At 26.5% G+C, this 21431-nt stretch overlaps 1 protein-coding gene across 2 annotated transcripts in view; it reads right to left on the bottom strand.

Moving 5' to 3' along the window:
- Nucleotides 1-21431, bottom strand: part of LOC111690479 — a 150217-nt gene that overhangs the window by 73413 nt on the left and 55373 nt on the right. The window lies entirely within an intron of this gene.

The raw sequence follows: 21431 nt of genomic DNA, 5'->3' as shown, positions 1-21431 counted from the left end.
ATTTCATCAAAAATATATTTTGGTTAAGGTTTCATTACTTTAAGCCTCTGTATAGAGGTACCTACTTGTATTATGCATGTTTACTTGTATTATTGTTATTATTGTTTGTAGTTAGTAAGTATGACTTTTTGTAAAATACCGCATTGACCACAACTTGAGACATTCATTTATTTAGTTGTTCAACGACCAGAAGCAGCAAAGGCGCTGAGAGCAGAAAGCAAAACTGTTACATTGTGGCCCAAACAAACTCGGGCATAAGGCAAGAGTCACAAGTGAAATAGTTACACCAGTGTGTTTGGGTGTGTAATGTAACTATTATGTGGTATTGTTGTGGTACTTGCACACAATTTGTTCACGATTATTATTGCAGCAATGATTATACTCATTTTTATATACATACATATATACAAAGATAGTGCAAAATATGTTGCTGAACATTTTGCTGCGTTACGTTTCACAGCAAGCAGCAATAACTGTGGCAGCTAGCATGTTACTGTAACTGTCGCTTCAATGATTACCAACTTCGTTTAATGTTTCTAAACTACAAGCCCTTTAAAACATGAAGTTGTATATTACAATACATGCTGCAAGTGACCAATTGCTGCATCTGACTGTCCCTGCGCCTAGTGGGGTTACTAATAAAACATGCAAGACTTTGGTGACCGACATTTTCTATTCTAGCATACAAATGTAGAGAAAAAAATATAAAAAAATCATAAAACACTTTTCGCATTTTCAAAAGTAGTCGCTTATACACTGAGAAAATGTCAATTCATATGAGGCCGTATCTGTGTTCGGGTTCTGTTTGAATTTGCACTTGACTTCACTTGTGCATGAGATTTCAAATGCACTTGACCGAGCACAAATAAAAATCCAAAGCATGTTTAATAATAGCATTATTATCATCATCCTCATTGTCATTATCATCATGTGCATCTTGATAACAAGCATTATAATAATGATGACAATGACTATAATGGTGATAATGAAGTTACAATTACTGAAGGTGAGCAATAGATAAAAGTTTTAAATAATAGTTGTTAGTTGGTATATAACTGTATTTTATCATTTAATGTTTAGTGATTGGAAAATTTTTGCTAAATTATCATTTATTGATGTTCACATATTTATTTTATATGATTAAGGTATATACTTATGAATGTACATTAGAGTGATTCAAGTTTGTATGAAGGAAAAAGAATATTGTCCGACAGGCCGTCCCCACTCTAGAATTGTTCTTTGGGCCATTTATTTGTCTTACAGCACATTAATTCGAAATGTGACAAAACAATTTTAAGAAAACAATTTTGTTACTTAAAATATACTTAAATTTACTAGAATATTAAGTTTCGTCCTTATAAGATAACGCAAACTTGTTCTGATTTATGGTCAAAAGAGTTTGATGTTTTCAATGGCCGTTTCGAATCTCCAATTTCAGTTTCATTTCAAACTTTTTTAACAAAGTTCAAAATTTTTAGGAGAATTTATGGACAATAGACAAGGCTATTAATCGGTAAAAAAATAAACCAGTTTTTTTGCTGCGATTGAACTCGGCGGATTTCGGGAAGTTCCCATTATTTTGCAATGTTTTAGAGATTACGCTCAAGGAACAATTCTAGAGACATTCGCAACTTCCTTTTTTTAACACTCTAATGTGCATATGTTTATCTGTAATGTTATATAATGGTATGCGCTATATTCAATAACAAATCTTTAAAACCTCAAAAATCTATGAAACTTTATTTAGATTACCCTACTTTTACAAGGATATTTCATTTGTAGAATTCTAAAACTATGTACGTACATATATAATGTATGTATTTAATAAAAAAAACTAAATTTTTACCATTTTTTGTTTATTACCACATTTAAATATTTTTTTTTATTTGGAACCCTTGAAACACAAACATGATTTTTGCTGAATACATACAATTCAATTCTGTATCTAATCGGATAAAGTACTTAATCATATTACATGTAATTGTAGATGACACTTTTACTCATGTTCTATTTTCCCTTTTGGATTAAAAAGAAAACACAACAACAAATAAAAAAAAGAAAATAATTTATAATTTTCGTGACAATTGCCACAGGTGGTTCACATTTGTCAAAGACAAACAAATTTGTGCAAAACAAAAAACACACATATATATCTTACGTTTTATTATTTTTTTGCGATTTTTTAATTTATATATATGTTGACATACATATCATGCTTGCTATATCATTGTTCATACCACTTTTGGTACATATGTATATGATTTTTTTTGTGCGCTGTTTTTAAAATAAAATGTCGTTGACATTTTTCATTGAATTTTCTTATTTGACAAGATGGTACGTAAGTATTCATATGAGCTTACGCATTTTAAATAAATTTATCATCGCATACATCATCACCATCGCCATCACCAACGTCACCATTATCATAGTTATCTACTTGAACATGAACATGGGTGGCAAATAAAACCGACTGAACCAAACCAACCATGGAATCAACCCAACAACGTCAGTCACTTAAAAAAAGAACATGCGACTAGATAACTTGCAAAAAGATAAACGAACAAATGAACGACATCAACATGCTACAAGAAGTAACAAAGCGTAACTTTGCAACATGTTTTTATTTTTTAGGAAACACTCTAAACAATAGTACCTACAACAATAACAAAACTGAAATAAATTAAATAATTAAATAAATTTTACCTAAAATACATTAAGTCTTTATTAAATTAAACATTTATGAGCAATACATATGTACAATTTTAATAGAAAGTAATTAAAATTAACCAAAAGGAATTTATAAAAAAAAATACTGCCAAGGACAACAACAAAGCTAAAATAAATTTTTAATACATTAATTTTATAAAAAATTGTATAAAGTCAAAGCTAAAAAGCAAATATTATAAAAGTTATTTTTCACTCATACACTCTATTTTTACTTGTAAATGGAAATTTTTATAAAATTAAAAACACTTCAAATAAAATCAATGTACAATTTAACAAATTAAAAACTAGCAAAATTGTACAACATGTTTAATTTACTCTCTAATAGCCACAGCGACATTGCGACATTAACATTTATAATTTCCACACATGTAAATATACGAAAAAAATACTTTTGTATGTATGTATGTATGTATGTATGTATGTATGTATGTATGTATAAATGGGTAAAATTACATAACAATTATTAACAGTTTGAGTGGGATTAAAATTTGTATTTACTAACCAAAAATAAGGAAATACAATATAGTCGGGCATGGCCGTTCCTATGATACCGTACACCAGTTGATAGTTGGTTTAGCGCTTTACAGGAATATTTCTCACGATTTAGTGATAACGAACAAAGTATTCAAAGTATTTTTACAAAATAAGGAAATAACAAATATCATTTAAACTTACATAAAACCTTTAAAAGGCTTCATCTTAGTCTTATTTGAAATGTTGTGCTAAATTTCATTAAATTATCTGAAAAATTTAATAAAAATATTTACATGGACAGCAAACTTCTTTTTACTAATTCAGTCAGTAAGATTTGTTATTCTTTACCGTGGGATTAGAACCAATTTTCTATAAGTTACAAACATCAGCACAAACCTAATATAACCTCCCCACAAAGATCTATTAAAAAAAACTAAATGAACATGCAAATTTATTTAAAACATCATATGTTTGGAAAGTAAATGTTGCAGAGTTTCTTAAATATGTTTGTAATAGAACTAAATACAAAATACTAATCAAACTTTAATGAACTAATAATTATGACCCTAATTACTATGATGTTGTGGTAAATTTATAAAAAAAACATGGCCTTTTATAACCCTTTTTGAGAATGAATGGTTCATAAATTTGTTTACATTAAAAAGTGTCAATGTCAATTTTTCTATGAAAATTTTTGTTTTACCATACTCTATACAATATTTAATGTAAAAAGGTTGTCAATTTCATATTTTTAATAGAGAAGTTGTGCAACATTAAATTTACGTAAATATAACTTTTTTCTTTCTTGTGAACATGTTGCTGTTAAAGTTTCGATAATAACTAATAACAAAAATATAATTTAAATACTGAGAATTGGGAAAGGTGAAGAATTAGTTTTTTTGAAAGTGTATGTAAATTTTCAAATTTTGAGGTACGATTTTTTCAAAAAATTCAACTTTTATTGATAATATTAGCAATAAGTATTACCTTAATTTTAATAAGTCAAAATTATTCCTTAATTTTTTTTTATGTTACAGAAAAATTTTAAACCTTTATTAAAAAATCCAATAAGTCTTTATATTTTATTGATTGATTAATACATTCTATAAAACTTTTTTGTTTCATTCAAGCCCATAAAATATATATCATTGTTATATGCGTGTAGGTATATGTTTATGTGCAATTTTTTTCTGTAAATATTTTATAGTAATACAATAATAACAATAATAAATACATGTTTAAATGGAAGAATAATTACTTCTTTATTATTTCGCACCAATTCGACAGAGTGATGTGATGGCTTCATTAATTTCATACTTTAAACGTTCAGTTTGTTTTGTGCGAAGCAAACGATTGATGGTTTCACTACAATTTTAATTTCAGCTACAAACGGTAAAAATTGTTGTTAATGATGCTGAAGATGATGATGTTGCTGTTGTTGATAATTTTCTTCATGTTGTCGATGCCAAATACAGAAGCCCATGTTGATGACGATGTTGATACTGATGGGCTGTTGCAGTTATTTTTTGTGTGTTATCGCACACGGACAAACGAGCAACATTCATTTAGTAGAATGTGTTGTGTATTTTTATGATGATAATGATGACGATGATGATAAGAAAGATATTTTTGCCGCTTTTGCTGGTTGCCACAACATTAACAGATATGTAAAAATACTAGTAACAATGTCTCTATCTGTGTATTTGCTTACACAAGAGTGTAAGAATGTATTTTTGCGCTGATGATTAAAAAAGTAAAATACCGCTGTCATTCCAAATACATGCTCAAGTTTTGTATATATTCATTTAATGTCGAAATTGATGCTGTTGTTGTTGCTGCGAATCATTTTTCACGATTAATTGCTGGCAGTCAATTAAATCAATTAATTATGTGCACGAAAACAACTTAATATATGCATTAACATACATACCTGTGTATATGCGTACGTGTGTAATGCAGAAAAAATCAATATAAAATGTATATAAAAATAAATAAAAATTTAAACAACAAAAAGGAATTACGGGATGAATATAAATCCCGTTTAATTTTTACCAATCATATTTGAACATTAACAAGAACACACTGATATGCAATTACATTTTTAACACAAAAATATACATATGTAAATTAGGGTGTCCCGTGTACCACTACTAAATTAACTAAATACTAAAAAAAAAATATTTTTATAAAAGGGCTTTAGTACTTTTACGCTCGCTTAAAAATAGGGAGTTAAAGAAGTATATTTTGCTTACATAGAAGTTGTTTAGTAAGTTGTTTTATTTTAAATAATAAGAAGGAGTCAGTGAGAATACGACAGGGACTTCGGTTTGTTAGTTAAATGTTTTACTCACTGCACCACTGCTTAGCAAATTTATTGCGCGTCAAATAATGGTTTTCAGATACAGAGTTAATGTTGTTTTCTTTTTAACAGAACATAATTCTTAACACGCAATTAAATAATATGTGCAAACAAAATGACAAAGCTGAAAATAAAGTACTTATATTTCTGATTAAAAGTAAATAGTCATTGTAAAGTAAGTGGTTATGGAAGTACAATCCATTACCGAGTTTTTGCTGAGTATGTATAATATATATTTATTTATTTTATTAACGCTGTTGTATGTAGAACAACAAAATATAATTAAATTATTTCTGTTTAATCAGTTTATAAATTTAACCTTAATTAAATATTTTATTTTAAACTAAAAATTTCAACAAATTGATTGTTTTTAATGGAGTTGTGTGCTGTTATGGATCGTTCATTTACTATAAGACTGACATACGTTAAATTTCATCCGTTTTCAAAAATATCAATTGCTTTCACTGTTTTGGTGATTTTTTATTGTAAACGTTAAAATTGTTCGTATAATTAATAAATAGAATTTCGAAAACTTAAATATGGTGAGCAATCACCTAAGTTGAATTAAATTACGAAAATATACATTTATTGCTCTGCATCCTCTTCTAAATATAACTGCATAATGATTATGATGAGTGTATAACAACATTAGTTTGGTTTTCTTGTTATATGACATCACAACAATACACAATGTGATGCATCATTTTTAGTCACTTGCAGTTTAGTGGATTGTTTTTATGTCTGCTACTATTGTGGCTTTTCTAGCATGCCAAAATGAATACACATACATATACATTCATTCATACGTGCATAAGTATACACGATTTAGCAGAGCTACCATCCCTACATGGCAGTTACTCATCACAGTTTAAAGTTAGATGAGAAACAAAAGATACTCGCAAAAGGCAAATAACCAACTGTATATTTTTACTTGTTAAAACCAAACCGAGAAAATGAATGAACGTTAAACTTGCAGAGAACATCATTATTATCTTTCACAACTTTGTTGCATGACCCCATTCTTGTATTAGTTTTGATTTTTTTTTTTGCGTAACTCTATTTTCAAGCTAAAATATATGACAAAATATTTTCTACAAACATACTTAAATGTCTATATACGAGGGTTAATTCTAGTGCGTTATGTTTAAAAGTATTTATGTATTTGCGGTATTTTATGTCAAGTGAGCTAAATTTGGAAACCGATGTCTTCCAATCGGGATGAAGCGAAATTTTCACATATGGCAATTCTGTTGGATAGTAGTTTAGACACAATTTTCCCAAAAGTCTGGTCATGAACTTACTAAGTTACCTTTGTAACTTATTACCAATTGTTCGTAACAGAAGTTGTTCCAAATAGTACTATTTCTACAAACTTTCGAAAAAAAAAATATTTTAAAAATTTTAGAATAGAAAAACGGACAATTCCGACCATATGATAATCTGGACCGATCCTCATTAAATTTGGGATAAGGATATATTTTTAAATAACAGTTAGTAATATAGAGTTTCATTGCGATACAATTTTGAAGGGGGTTGGTATGAGAACTGATGAACCGATTTCAAGCATTTTCAATAGGCTTAGTACCTGTAAAAAACACACTTGGTCTAAATTTCATAAAATTATCTTGAAAATTGCGGTCTACACATTGCGCACAAGTCTTATATGACGATCATGCATTAATCGACTCAAAAAGTAATTTTGAGTATTATAGATTGGTATAGCTTAATGTAGGTGTAAAACCAATGTTTTCGTGCGTTACAAACATCAGCTCAAACATATAATACCCTACCCATTATAGTGTTGTAGAGTATAAAACAAAAAAGACTAATATTTCAGTTATAAATTTTGTTTTAATAATTAATAAAATAAATAATTTATGTAGTAAAAAAATTTATACACATGCACTTTACATTTACACAATTGAAAAAGTGGTATTAGAAAAAACAAATATCTAATCAATGTTGTTGCAAAAAAAAAATGCCAAAAATCAAATAACATTTTAAAAACATAAAATGTCGATGATTCTTTTTATGATTTTTCACAACGAGTCAAACCCTATTTGAAAAATTTATTTCCAATAAAAATTAGGCTGCTTCTAATTACATTCAAATGAACGCAATAATTAAATTGGCAAATTATAAATTACGTATTCAAAAAGTAACTATAACTACAAATACAAATTATAGTTCTGACACACGCCAAATTCTACTACAAAATTCAACATTGAGAAAATGCAATTATTACAGTGTCAAGCAAACTGGCCGCAAGTTAGTGAGTCCAAAATCTAGTCAATGGAAGGGGTAATTGGAATGAATTTAAATATTTAATTCTAAAGTTGCGTGTCTATCGATTTTTATCAAAGCAAAAATATATATATCAAATGCGTATAAAATGCGTGTTAAACAAAAAGCATTGATTTTTTCTATGGTAAATTGTTGATAATTCTGAGCAAAAAAAATCGTTTTAAATAAAATGCACTGATTAAATAAAAACTTACAGTTAAAACTACTACTAAGCTGTATTACTAACATAGTTTTTAGAGGATTTCTGTTTTTTTATTTAATAGATTTTTTTGTTAAACTTACTAAATTGTAACCGATTAAAAATACCTTTAAACAATTCATGTTGTTATTGAACAGTAAAAATTACCAATACATACATACATACATACATACATACATACATACATACATACATACATACATACATACATACATACATACATACATACATACATACATACATACATACATACATACATACATACATACATGCTAAGTACACCTACTGACACTTAAAACTCTAATACTAATGACCTGGTTTCTTTTTTGAAATGACCATGAGATGCATTTCTGTTTTTGCTTCTGTTCTTGTTTTAATTCTAGTTTTGCAGTTGTTTTTGTTGCTTATTTGGTTGTTGTTAAATCATTGAACGAAAAATTATACAAAAAAATACTTGAATGAAATAAAAATTGAAAACAAACAATTACAATTTAAAAGCAATTGCAAAATTCTATCTAAAATTATAAAATAACAAAATCAAAAGTTTTAATTGAAAATCAAAAAGAGAAAAATTGTTAAAATAAACTAAAATGTAAAAAGCTAATTATTTATAAATTAAAAGCTATGGCTCAAATGAATGGAAAATTTGTTTAAAAAATATACAACATACATACATACATACATACATACATACATACATACATACATACATACATACTTATGTTGGTATTATTGTATTTATGTTAAGATAAAAAACTGAATTCACTCATTATAATAATTACGGATTTAATGGTGTATAAAATTTTTTTATAAATACATGAGTGAAAAAAGTTTTTATACATATTAAAATAAAAAGAGCCTAACAACCTAAGTTTTTTTTAAGCTTGTTATTTAATAATAAATTGTTATTTAGCATATTGTAAGGCACAATTTTTAATACAATTATTTTAGCGAAATTTGAAGAAAAGAATTGCGTCATTTACGTTTTAAAAAATTGTCATATAGTCCCTTATTTCTCCACATGTTCTTTTTGCTTTTGAAAGGTTTTTTTAACAAGTCATTGAACTGTTTAATAAAAGCCAACAACACAATTATTAAATATTTATATTAGTTCATCTTATTTCGCTTTTTGCATAATTTTTCTTTTTAAAATTATAAACAAATGTTTCTTTTTTTTCTACTAAAAACATCTTTGTGTTATTTATAAAATTTTAAATAACCATCACGATTGATGATGATTGAATTTTTAATTTTCTTTTCATCTTTAAAATCGCTCAATTATATATACATACGTATTAACATATATGTACATCCTAGCAGTTCGGTTGGACAGTCTCAATCTACCTATTTAACTTACAACGGTGGCTAGAGGGTTACCTCTAGCTATTTTAACATGCGCCTGTCCTTAAGTTTGTAATATTTAAGTGTCGACTCTCTTGCTTACAAAGGGTACACTAAAGTAACGATTATCTTTACCATCGTTTACAATGAGTACATACATGACGAAAGACGAATTAAAACCAACCAAGACGTTAGAGGAAATCACTGCCTTTTGCGGATGCATTGACTCTTTGTCGAATTACTAGAATATGCTTAGCATATGAGCTTAAATGCAACCCAGTTTACCAAGTTGTCGTAGAGGGAAATGGCTATTATCAAGATCATTCAAAAAATATTGGTTAATTCTTCAGCGTTAAGAAAATCTCAAATAAGAGGAACATATTTGCTAACGGCAACCCATATTAAAAACTTTTAACAATGAAGAACAAATTCTAACTTATTTGACTAAACTTTAATTTTGTATGTGAAAATACCTTTAATTGGTATTTTAAATATTTTTTTTTTTAACAACAATATAGTAGTTTGCTACAATTTGTTTAAAGCAAGTGCTCAGCTGGCTCACAAAAATAACTTTAAGCAAATAAATATAAAAGAAGAGAAAAACAAAAATATACAAATACTTATGTATGTCCCTTCACACATATCCACAAATAAACGAATTCTGCAACCATTCATATTAAGAAGGATGTACCACTGATACCCAAAAGTTTAAATAAAATATAATAAAAAGGATAAACTATGTGATTGTAGTAGGGTAGGCCAAAACAAAAGTTGATGCTAAAATTACCAACTAAAATTACAGTTTAATTCAATATTCTTCCGATTTTTTTTTTTTTTTTTTTTGTTGCGACAATATTTGGTTTGATCAATGGGTTTAATCAATGAGATTTGTACAATGTGCATTAATATGAATTTATATGACATTAGAGAAAAAACCTTTGAAAGACGCTTTATATCAAAATTGTAAATATTGTATGTATTAGTTTTTATGCTATTCTTTCTATGACAAAAAGTTTCTAAAATCGAATATTGAGACTACCTTTATAATGGAGCCACCATTAGTATATATTTTGTTGTGGTAGTTATCATGACTGTTTCAGCTTCAGCTATATTGCTGTTGTGGCTGCTGCTTCTACTTTTGTTTGTTATTATTGTAGTGTTTGCAATAATATCCAAATGATATGAGCATACATACATATGTATGTGTGTACATACATATATTGTACTTGCACCCACAAACTCATATAGTGTTAAACATAACATCGACTGCAATGGCACAATATTACAATTGAATGTACATTATCACATTCAGATATTTAACATTGGTTCAGAGTTACCGTACAAACATACATACATATATATGTATTTATGTACATCAGAATGTCTCGAGGAATAGCATTTTTTAAGAATCTCATGTACCCCCCAATAGATAAGTATTAACAAAACTAGTCTTCTGGTTGGTAGGGTGTATGCGAATAATCTTAACAGATAGGTGAGTTGGTAACTGTTCCTCATAACTACTGGGTAATGTATATAAGCATAAATAACACATGTGTATTGTATTTGGTTCCAAATAAATGTGTGTTACTGTATTTGTATTCATTGAATCCTGTACAGTTAAGTTTATTTGCACTAAAGCTTTTACAGGATATTTATACACATAACACACACACATATGTACATAAATATCGCATCATTCAATATTCGCACAGAAAACACAAATACAATAACGCATATGACTCTTAACATTAAAACAAAAAAGCAAATATAATAGAATAGAATAATATATGGCGGGCTAGATGTACGCGCATATTTCACTCTATGTCTATAACGATATTTTCCAATGTGTATGTGCTGTCTACTTATGTGTGTATGTATGGGTATTGTTTTGATCCTATTTCTAGTCTCTGATGGGGAATTTTTATATATTTTCTATAATATATGGTTTTTTATTTATATGTTTCTCGTTGTGTTTTTCAGTTGCCATTTCAGAGTTGAAAATATTTTTTCCGTACTATTAAAAAAAAAATTAACATGAAAAAAAGAAAACACTAATAGAAACCACCATGAATTTTAAAGTTAAAATCAAGTCATACATGTATAATGCAACTTTAAGAACAGTGATCCCTCGTAAAAACTACATATAATAATTTTTAAAAAGCAAAGGTCATTCCAAATATAGCTCGAGATACAAGTAATAAAATAAGAATTAATAACTTAAAAATATTGTCTGCAGATATTATACATGATAAATATTGTAGGTTTTTAGAAATTTATGTTTGTTTTTTATAACTTTGAACATTTTATATTAAAAACAAAGTTAAGACTTTCTTTCTATTTCATTGAAAATATAAAAAGTTTGTTTTGTTGTCTTTTACACGTTTGTTTAATTTTTGTTTAAAGGGGCTGTTGTGATAAGTGTATAGGTTAAACAGTTTCAATGTCTTTTTTCTTCAATGCTTCTGACACGTAAAATCCATTTTCATTTTGCAGTCTAGAATTTTTGAGACAATGTATATGAATAAGCTTTAATATGTATGGATTTTTGTGTTCTTTATAAAATAATAATAAAATAAATTGAAAACAAACTGAAACAACAATAATAGAAAAAAAACATGAATTTATATAATAATATGGCTTATGTCAAACCTTATAAATTTATTGATAAAAAAGAAAAGACTTTTAAAATAATTTATATCTTTTGTTTGTCATTTTCTCATAAAGAAATTAAATAAAAAACATTTACTTTTTAGCATTAATAGTAATTTTTGCTAATAGCTTTTTGTTTAATACAGACTTGTAAATATGTACATAAGTACATTAGTAAATAGTATGTATGTAATGAAAACTGAATTTGTATCTCAATTTTTTGCCACTCATTGAATATTATAACAGATGATGTAAGTAAGTTTCATGTGTGTCGATCTGTGATGTTTTCCAATAAATATTATACTTATGTGTATGTAAGTTAAACGGCTGAAAAGTTTTGAAATGAAATACATATCATAATATTGATGGCCTTTGACCTCTAGTAGTGCAGCTATAAAACTTTTGTCCTAAATTTGTAAATTCCTTGTCAATTAAAAGTAATATTTAAGAAAGTTTTACATTACAAAATACTTTGTATTGATATCTGAGTTTCATTGTTCATTAAACAATATTAAACAATTTTCGTTTATGTATTTTGATGTATATGGTCGGGCTTGCCTAACTTTAAAATCTTTCTTGTTTTTAATTTCATATTAGTTTATATTTTTAAAACAATTTTTAAACTCAATACATTTCAAATCTACAAAATATTGTAGATTTTCAAATAATACGTTGTATTAATACAAAAACTCATAATGTAAAATACCTTTTTGCTGTCAGATAGATAATAAAAATTAATTACTTTTATTTTTTTATTGTTTTGTCAATCAAATGTTTTTAAATTGAATAATGTTATGAAATTAAGCTAAAAGGTTAAAATTATATTTTCAAAGTTGCCGCAGTAAAAGTACCATCACTATTCAAAATCATAATTAATAATATGTACTTCTACTTTTTCAAAATGAAATAATACAATTAATCAAAACAAACTTAAAACAAACAGATTAAATAATCACCTAACAAATAAATAAACAACCGGAAATTATTGCAAAACTTTTTGGTTAAAAAAAAACGCTTCTTCCCAAATAAATTAAAAAGCAAACAAACAAATAATAGAAAAATTATTATCTAAACAGATCATGAATGTAACAACACAACTCACACACAGTCATCATACTTTTTATTTATACGTAATACATAAAAACTTTAATGTAGTAGTATAAACTACAAACAAATAAATGTTTTATTGGTACTTCAGTTACAATTGAAATACATGGGAGTCGATGGTAAATCGAAAAGAAACCCTACTGGGAACATAAATTGATTTTAAACAAGCGCAGCAATTCGATTTATTTATTACATTGTTAGTGTAAATGTCTGTTCATCTCATACTCATACAGCATCAACTTCATTATCATTCTGGTCAGCAGCAGCAGCAACAACAGCAGCACTCTGCCATTTATGCCACAACTATTTACTAACTGCCAGCCAACCAAGTTGCAAATTGTAGACAATAGAGAGAAATGAAATAAAACACAGAATATGTACTGACTTTTAGCCATCATTAATCACTTGGTTAATCGCCAGACTGACCTTAAACGTTGAAATAATATATAAAATACGAAAATACCAAAAGCACTCTGTAAAATACAAATACTCTTTTGCTAAGACTCTTAAAAAAATTAAAATCTGTTTTTTGTTTCTACAAATATTATAATTTCAAAAGGTAAAAAAATAATATTTATTATATTTATAATTCAACGAAAAAAGACAAGCCGAAGTATAACGACCCAGACCTAGACCTGTTTGAAAACAATTATCAGCTTCAACAATCTCGTCATCATCAGCAGCAGCGGCCGCCACGCAAATGAAAACGTCTACGTCATTAAAATTGTTGAAACTTAAACTAACATCTACTACAACTAAACTTTAAATGTCAACAAAAGTAAAAAAAAAAAAATAAATAATTTGTTAAAAATAGCATATGAAAATTTAAATTGACTCTTCATGACTAATTACATAAATAATAACAATAATAACTTTATTATAAATTTTTAACCTCTGTATAAAAACGCATATTAATATTTACTTTATTGAAAAATTTGTTAATATTTTCTGAAAAAAATAATGAAATTTAATAATAAAATGTAACAAATATTTGTATGCAATACCAGATACATATATTACATTGGAGTATTTATTAAATTGTATTGAAATAAGGATTAAATTGTCTCGTTAACATCAGAGTATGCATGTCATACACGTAAATACCATTATTTTGACTACATTCTGCCTCTCACTTATCTATTTATTATACACATATAGATACATACGAATTTACGTTCTCATCACAATAAAACATTCACAATACAATAAAACAGTTCAATACGGAAATTCCATTTCCTATTAGCCCTGCTAGCAATTTTCAACATTTTCCATTTCCGTTTTTATTTATTATTATTTTCTTCTTTTTTTACATACAAATAACCTCTGGCATTTTAATACAGTTTACCTCATATCTCTTTCTCTCCCTTTAAATTGCCCTTTTTTTCTCACACTCTCTCTTTCACTTGGTATTCTTCATTCTATATATACATGTATTTATATACATATGTATGTATGCATCTTATAGCTTTAAAAAGCTTGTGAATAATTAAAGCAATTTTTGTTTATTGTTGTTACTTTTCTTACGAAAAAAGTCAACTGCAAATATTCTTCTTTATCCTCCTTCGCTGCTTTACAATTTCATTTGTTTCCTTTTAACGACATTTTCCACTTCATTTTTGACAGTTGGAAAGATTTTGGTTATGATAAAAGTTTTTCCCCCATAAATTTATAATTGATTTTTACTTCGAAATTTTGCGGTGATTGTATTTGTTTGTCGGTTGTTTCAAAAAAAAAAAAAAAACAAAAATCACTTAAAATAATTGCTTGTCGCTTGTCATTTAATGTTGGTTTATGGAAATACGATAATATCTTAGACAGTATTTATGAATACATGATAGGTAAGATTTTAAAAGATTGAAAAAGGGCTATATATGAACATAAATATTTAAACGATTACCGAAAGTTTTTTTATTTTTCGTCCTCCTAGTTATTACTCTCTAGTGTAACTTAAAATTTCTTAAAGATTCAAAATGTTTTTAAAATTTTGAAAATTTTAAATTATATGTATATATTATATTTTATATCTATTTATCTGATCTTTCGCCCAGTTCCATTGCAATGGTTTTGATTCCGTATTATTATTCCCACTGGTTTTGCTTTAGCTTCTTCAAATATCGAAATTAAAATTGTATTGATTTCTTTTAAGCTTATTAAAACCAGAATCGTATTTTAACTTTAAGAAAAAACATTCATTATATACAAATTTCAATTCCACTTTAAAAACAGAAATTTGTTTCGTTGCGAAAGAATTTTTTACTTTCTTTTACTGAAGAACCAAAAATACGAATATAATTCCACTTTCGATTGGAATGTAATTCTGTGACAGTCCTGTATATTTATTAACGATAACATTATTAATTATTAATAATTTGACATTTTGCAATTATTACAATATTTTTAATTGCAAATAAAAAAATGTAATAATGTGTTTAAAATCTACATTAGGGTATAACCTTTATACAATTTTTAAAAGTTCCACGTGAGTATAACAATATTTTAAAAAGTAAGTTTTCTCTAAACATTATTACCAAGTAAGGGATTTACTAACATAATAACATTTTAGGTCATTATTTTAACAGGGTGAAGTCATTGGAGACAATCGCTTACAAGTAATTAGCAAAATAAGTCAATGTGTGAAAAAAACATAAACATATTATAAATCTTCACAAAAAAGCTGACAGACACATTATTAATAAGAAGTTATTAAGGTACTTCAATATAATCAAAGCGATAGGTAGTAGTCATTGAAAAGTATGTTAATAGGTGTGTGGTTACAATTGCAAGTCATTACCAAGTTTATAGAAAATAAGAAATATTTGATTTATACAAATGTTATTGTATTGAGTCACGATATATACTCGAAGGAAAAGCAAGGATAAGAGCTTCCTTTTTCAAATTTCTAGATTATTATAAAAAAAGTTTATGTAAATTTATTTGTGAAAGTTTTTAGTAAATCGAATTACCGTGGAAGCTTCTTACACCAATATATTTTTTGTTATTAGAACATTAGTGGCCTTATTTTGGTTATTACACCCTAATGTATACATATACATACATATTCAACTTAATATTTATAAAATATTATAATATTCTGTACATATTTATTTATTTAATTAATTATTCATTATATTGTTAATAATATTTATTTTGTTATCATTCATTTAAATTAAAATACCGGATATAATAATACATATATACATATTTTTACAATTACTACATACAAATACATATATAATTTTGAAATGATAATATTTTTTGCATATCTTTATACATATGAATGTATATTAGGGTTATAAAAAAATTTGACCCTATCATGAGATAGACAGTAGTGTTCTAAGAACGAATATATGTTTCTTGGGTTATTTGGTGCAAAAAACCTTCAGCTGCAAATCAAAAGTATAACCTAACCATTTGGGTTCTAAAATTGGAACCGCAGCCCCTATACTGGCTATCCTTGCTTGCGACTCTATCAACTCCGCTGATTAATCTATGTATCTTTGTCTGACCTTCTATCTTCTTGAAATCTATTTTCTGAAGCCCCTGAAGATATCTTCGGGAATTAAATTTTCAAGAATTCTGTCAGACATGCTTTCGAAAAGTTTCCTATTTAAAAACAGGTTTAAAACTATTTAAAATAGGTAGATCTAATTAAAAATGTTTAAAATTTACATAAAAGTTATAACTCTAATGTTAAATTGTTTTTATGATTTACATTTAGATTCAACACGGAATTGTAACTTTTATATAGAGAATATGCAATTGTTTACTTAAATTAAATATTTATTATATACAAATTTTAAGTACAAATTTATTACAAAATAATGTGTATTATAATTGTTAATAATTAAATAGATTTATGGACAATTATGTTGGCTTTTGCCACAAAAAAAAAAATTATTTGTCTACTAAAAGTTTCATTTTAATTTTAATTTTTGTAAATTAATTATATTTCAAACAATATGTATTGAATTTAATATAATTTGCTTAATTTAAGTGGATGAATATTATGTATGTGCATATGTATGTATATTAGGTATTCATAATATTTAGATTTGATTTTATTATATCCTTTAAAATTAATTATATTTTGATGAAAATGTAAAAAAAAATATTTAGTTTTGTCAATTATGAAACGCATGTTATATATGTCTTATTTCAATAGAAATTATAAAAAAGAATTCAAGGATTCTTACAGTTGAAAATATAAAATAAATTTTCAACATAAATTAGTTATTCACAATATCCTATAAAATCAGTTAAACTAGTATATTAACGAACTTGAAAATTTTGTACAAAAAAATACTATATTTTGCAATACTTAACCTACATTTAGCATTTGTTATTTAAAGCCAAGGTCATTTGCAGTATTGATTTTATTTTTCCCAAAAAAATAAACAAAATATATTTATTTTATAACATTATTTAGTTATAAAATATATATTTGAAACTAAAATAATTTGTTTGTATATTTCTATAATCTTTTTTGAATTAAAATTTTAAATTAAATGCCATTTAATTCTTTAGGGTTTATTTTGCAAATTTTATTATTCGAGATTTTTATTTAAACTAAATTTTTGTTGCGTTTTTGTGAATCATGTAAAATCACAATTAAACAAGTTTAGTCGACAAAAAAGAACGTGCAGCAAATATTAAAATTATTCGTCGGAATATAACGTGCGTAATGTCATGAGAAATTTAGCGAATAGGAAGGGAGGGAGAACATGCAAATGTTAGTAATAAAAAAATCAACAAACTAAACAAAAACGATTGAATTGTTTAAACAAAAACAAAAACAAACTAAATGTGATATTTTTATGCAACAATAGTAGAAATGGAATGAAATCAAAATAAATGAATGAATGGCTACTGGCTCAATGACTGACTGACTGAATTAACCGCAAATTTAGACCAACAACCAACTACGACATATTTAAATAAAAGTGCCAAAAATAAAAACCCTGTAGTTCGTGGTCTTTACACTAAACAGATCTAAAATGTTTTTCAAATACAAATAGATAATTTAGTCTTATATAAATTACTTGTGACGGGTTTTATATCCAGGAAAAATTTACATTGAAAAGTAATGAGTTAAAGAAGTACATTTCGCTTACAAAGAAGTTGTTGAGTATGTTGTTTTGTTTTAAATAATAAAAAAGAGACAGTGAGAATACGAAAAGTAAGTAGTTTTGGAAGTACTACCCATTAAAGAGTTTTTGCTGGATACCTTAATATATGTATTTTAACGTACAGTATAGGGAACAAGTTTAAAATGTCTTTACATAAAAACAATAGAAGTGTTGGAGAACATTTTCTTTAGATTCTATTAGATGACTTCCTGTTGGAATATTTGAGAACACTAAAGTGGTGACTGACTTTACCTGTGCTTTACATGGCAAGTACACTGATACACTAAGTCTCTTTAAAACTACTGGATGGTAGTTATTTTGTTCGTACATACATAAGTACATTCATATAAGTTTGGGCTTTAAACGATACTGCAGTTCAATACAGTTGTTAAGTTTAGTTTATTTTATTTTGGCAACAATAAACAGTAGTTTGCAAAACTCTTGTATAAAAGCGAGTTGCATAATAGATTTTAATTTTTTTTTCTTATTTCTTTTATTTATTTAATTTGTATTTTCTCGTATGTTTGTGGGTTGATTATTTAAATACTCTAAAATTGATACGAAATTTAAATTTAATTATGTTTATTTAACATCACAAATAAATTGATTTCATAGTAGATTTAATATTAAAATATATGATGAAGCTACTTTAAATACAATTGCAAAAATAAATCTTAAGCAAAATCTTTTTTTTCATTTATTCAAGTTAAAAATGTTATTAAACATTGCCCAGCAAGTTAGTTAAAAAGAATTTGCTTGTTGGTGTTAGTATTTCTTTATTATTTTTCTTTTTTTTCTACACAAACTTGTATATTTCTAATACAAATGACTTTTGACATGATTTTTAAGTCAGGACCGAATATAAAAATCAACTTAACAACAAATATATATGTATGCATACAAATTCAACGTACTCCAAAGAATCAAGCAGCCAGTAAGTCAGTCAGTCAGTCAGTGCGTCATTCCAGCTAATGCTTAAAGCAAGAATTCAAATTTTCTATTCATACAAAATTCACAAAAATTCAAAAATTCACAAGCTAAAATGCAAAGTAGATGACAGATGTACAGACAGAACAGACCCCACCGACTGACACACAAAGTTTACTTAAGCCAGTGACTAAGCAACCAACCAAAGACACATGGTTGGGCGGGGGAGTTAACAGTCTGCTCAAGTTTATAAAAGAAATCCGATTTTTTTTCTCTGCTCAAGAATTTGTATAAAAGATTTCTGAAAAAATAATAGCGGGCTACTTTTTAAAGAATGTGTTGTAATACAGACATGGAATGTGTAACTACAACAGCAACAACAATAAATACCACTATCAAATTGCATGAAAATGTTAACAATAAAATTATATTTTGAGAGAGCAACAAAACATAAATAAATATTATGTGTAAAAAAAATACAATTTAATAAAAAATTCTTGAAATAAACTTGTATTCGTGCAATGTTTAAATAAAATTTTATTGTGCATGTTACTGCTGCTGTATTTCAGATGCTGCTGCCTCCTGCCACTTGCTTGTTAATATCAACACAATGGAATTGTGGGGTGTTTCATACTGAAGTCAAGAAATTATAAAATATTTAAATAAGTATTAGACATGATCAGCACTTTTAAAAATAAAAAACGGATTTTGTACAATTTTAAAAACTCGTTTAAGAAGCTATTTTTGATATACATATTAATTAAATTAACAATTTCTTTTAAATGAAAAGCCACCTAAAAGGTTTATAAATCTAATTCTCATCAACATTATTATCATGCAACATGTTGGACATGAAATGTTTTCTTCTTTTTACTACTTAAAATAATATTTATTTTTTATAATCAATGTTGGAAGAATATCATATGTTTATATTTATTTTTGAAAAAAAGTATTAATTTTTATGAATAAGAGAGATACTGTCCAGGATAACAGATTCTAATTTAAAAAAATTAAGCAACTTTAATAAAATGAAAAATTTTTTTTGTTTTTTTTTCGAACTCAATACCGTCTTAAGCGAATTGTTATTTTGCTTTTAAGAGAAACTAATAATTGATGTAAGGTAATTTGTATTCGGCAAATTCCTACCTTTGTACAAACTCTTTTTCTAAAATCATGTTTATATGTATATATTTCTATCTTTTATTATTTCTGCTATAATTTGTTATTTTTTTTATAAAGTTTATTATGAAAATTCTCAACTTGCAAGAAGTCGCCTTACAAATTGAATAATAAATTCAGTCTGTTTTTTATCTAGTATAATAAAAAAATCAACGAATAGAAAACATAAAATAAATGTAGTGAAAAAATTCAAACATTATTTTGCATATAAAATATTCTATGGAAAAATCAACTATTTGGCAAAAAAAATTTTTTTAAGAACATAAAAATGATGAGAAAGTAAATTGTTGTCTGTTGACCTTAGCTTCAACAGTTTTATAAACGTAAATTTACTGTCAAGGATAGAAGGAGATAAAATGGGGAAAATAAATCAAAGATAAGAAAACATGTATAAAGATAACTATTTAAAAATGCATAGTTTGTTTGCACATATTTCGATTTATTAATTGTAACCTAGATTTTGATAATATATATTTTGTTATTAAAGATTGAATACTTTAAAAGTTCTGCCCAGCATGAATTGTTTTTATGACCATAATTGCGTTAAACACACACATTTCATATAAACAAAGTCCATTAATAAAAAAACCACAATTATTTAGTGCTGGTTTGGCACTCATTTTATAGAAATTAAAAAATAATAAAAAACAGCAACAACAATAAAATTAAATAAAACCAAAAAAAATATTGTATGAACAGTTGCTGTAAGTAGTGTTGGGTTTGTGTATAAGAGTGTTTGCGCTTTTGTCTGTGGGTTAGTGCATTATAATTGTATTTACAAAATCTGTTGGTGGTCAAAATTATTAAGAGCAAACGTCAGCAAACGCCGTCACTGCTGCAGCAATGCAATATCATAACCCCTTCAACAATTGATTAAAAAACCCTTACTCCTGCAAATCCTGACAAGCCCATTCATAAATTCTGTACCTTCACTCACTCAATCACTCACTCACCACTCATTTAGTCGATATTCGATAAATAATGAATATTATTGTTTGTAGTGTTGGTATCCGCTTCAATGCATACATGTATGTATGTA

Source organism: Lucilia cuprina, chromosome 4 (assembly GCF_022045245.1).
Source record: "Lucilia cuprina isolate Lc7/37 chromosome 4, ASM2204524v1, whole genome shotgun sequence".
Lineage (NCBI taxonomy): Eukaryota > Metazoa > Arthropoda > Insecta > Diptera > Calliphoridae > Lucilia > Lucilia cuprina.
The sequence above is the reverse complement of the archived record's forward strand: the minus strand, read 5'-3'. Positions and strand labels throughout refer to the sequence as shown.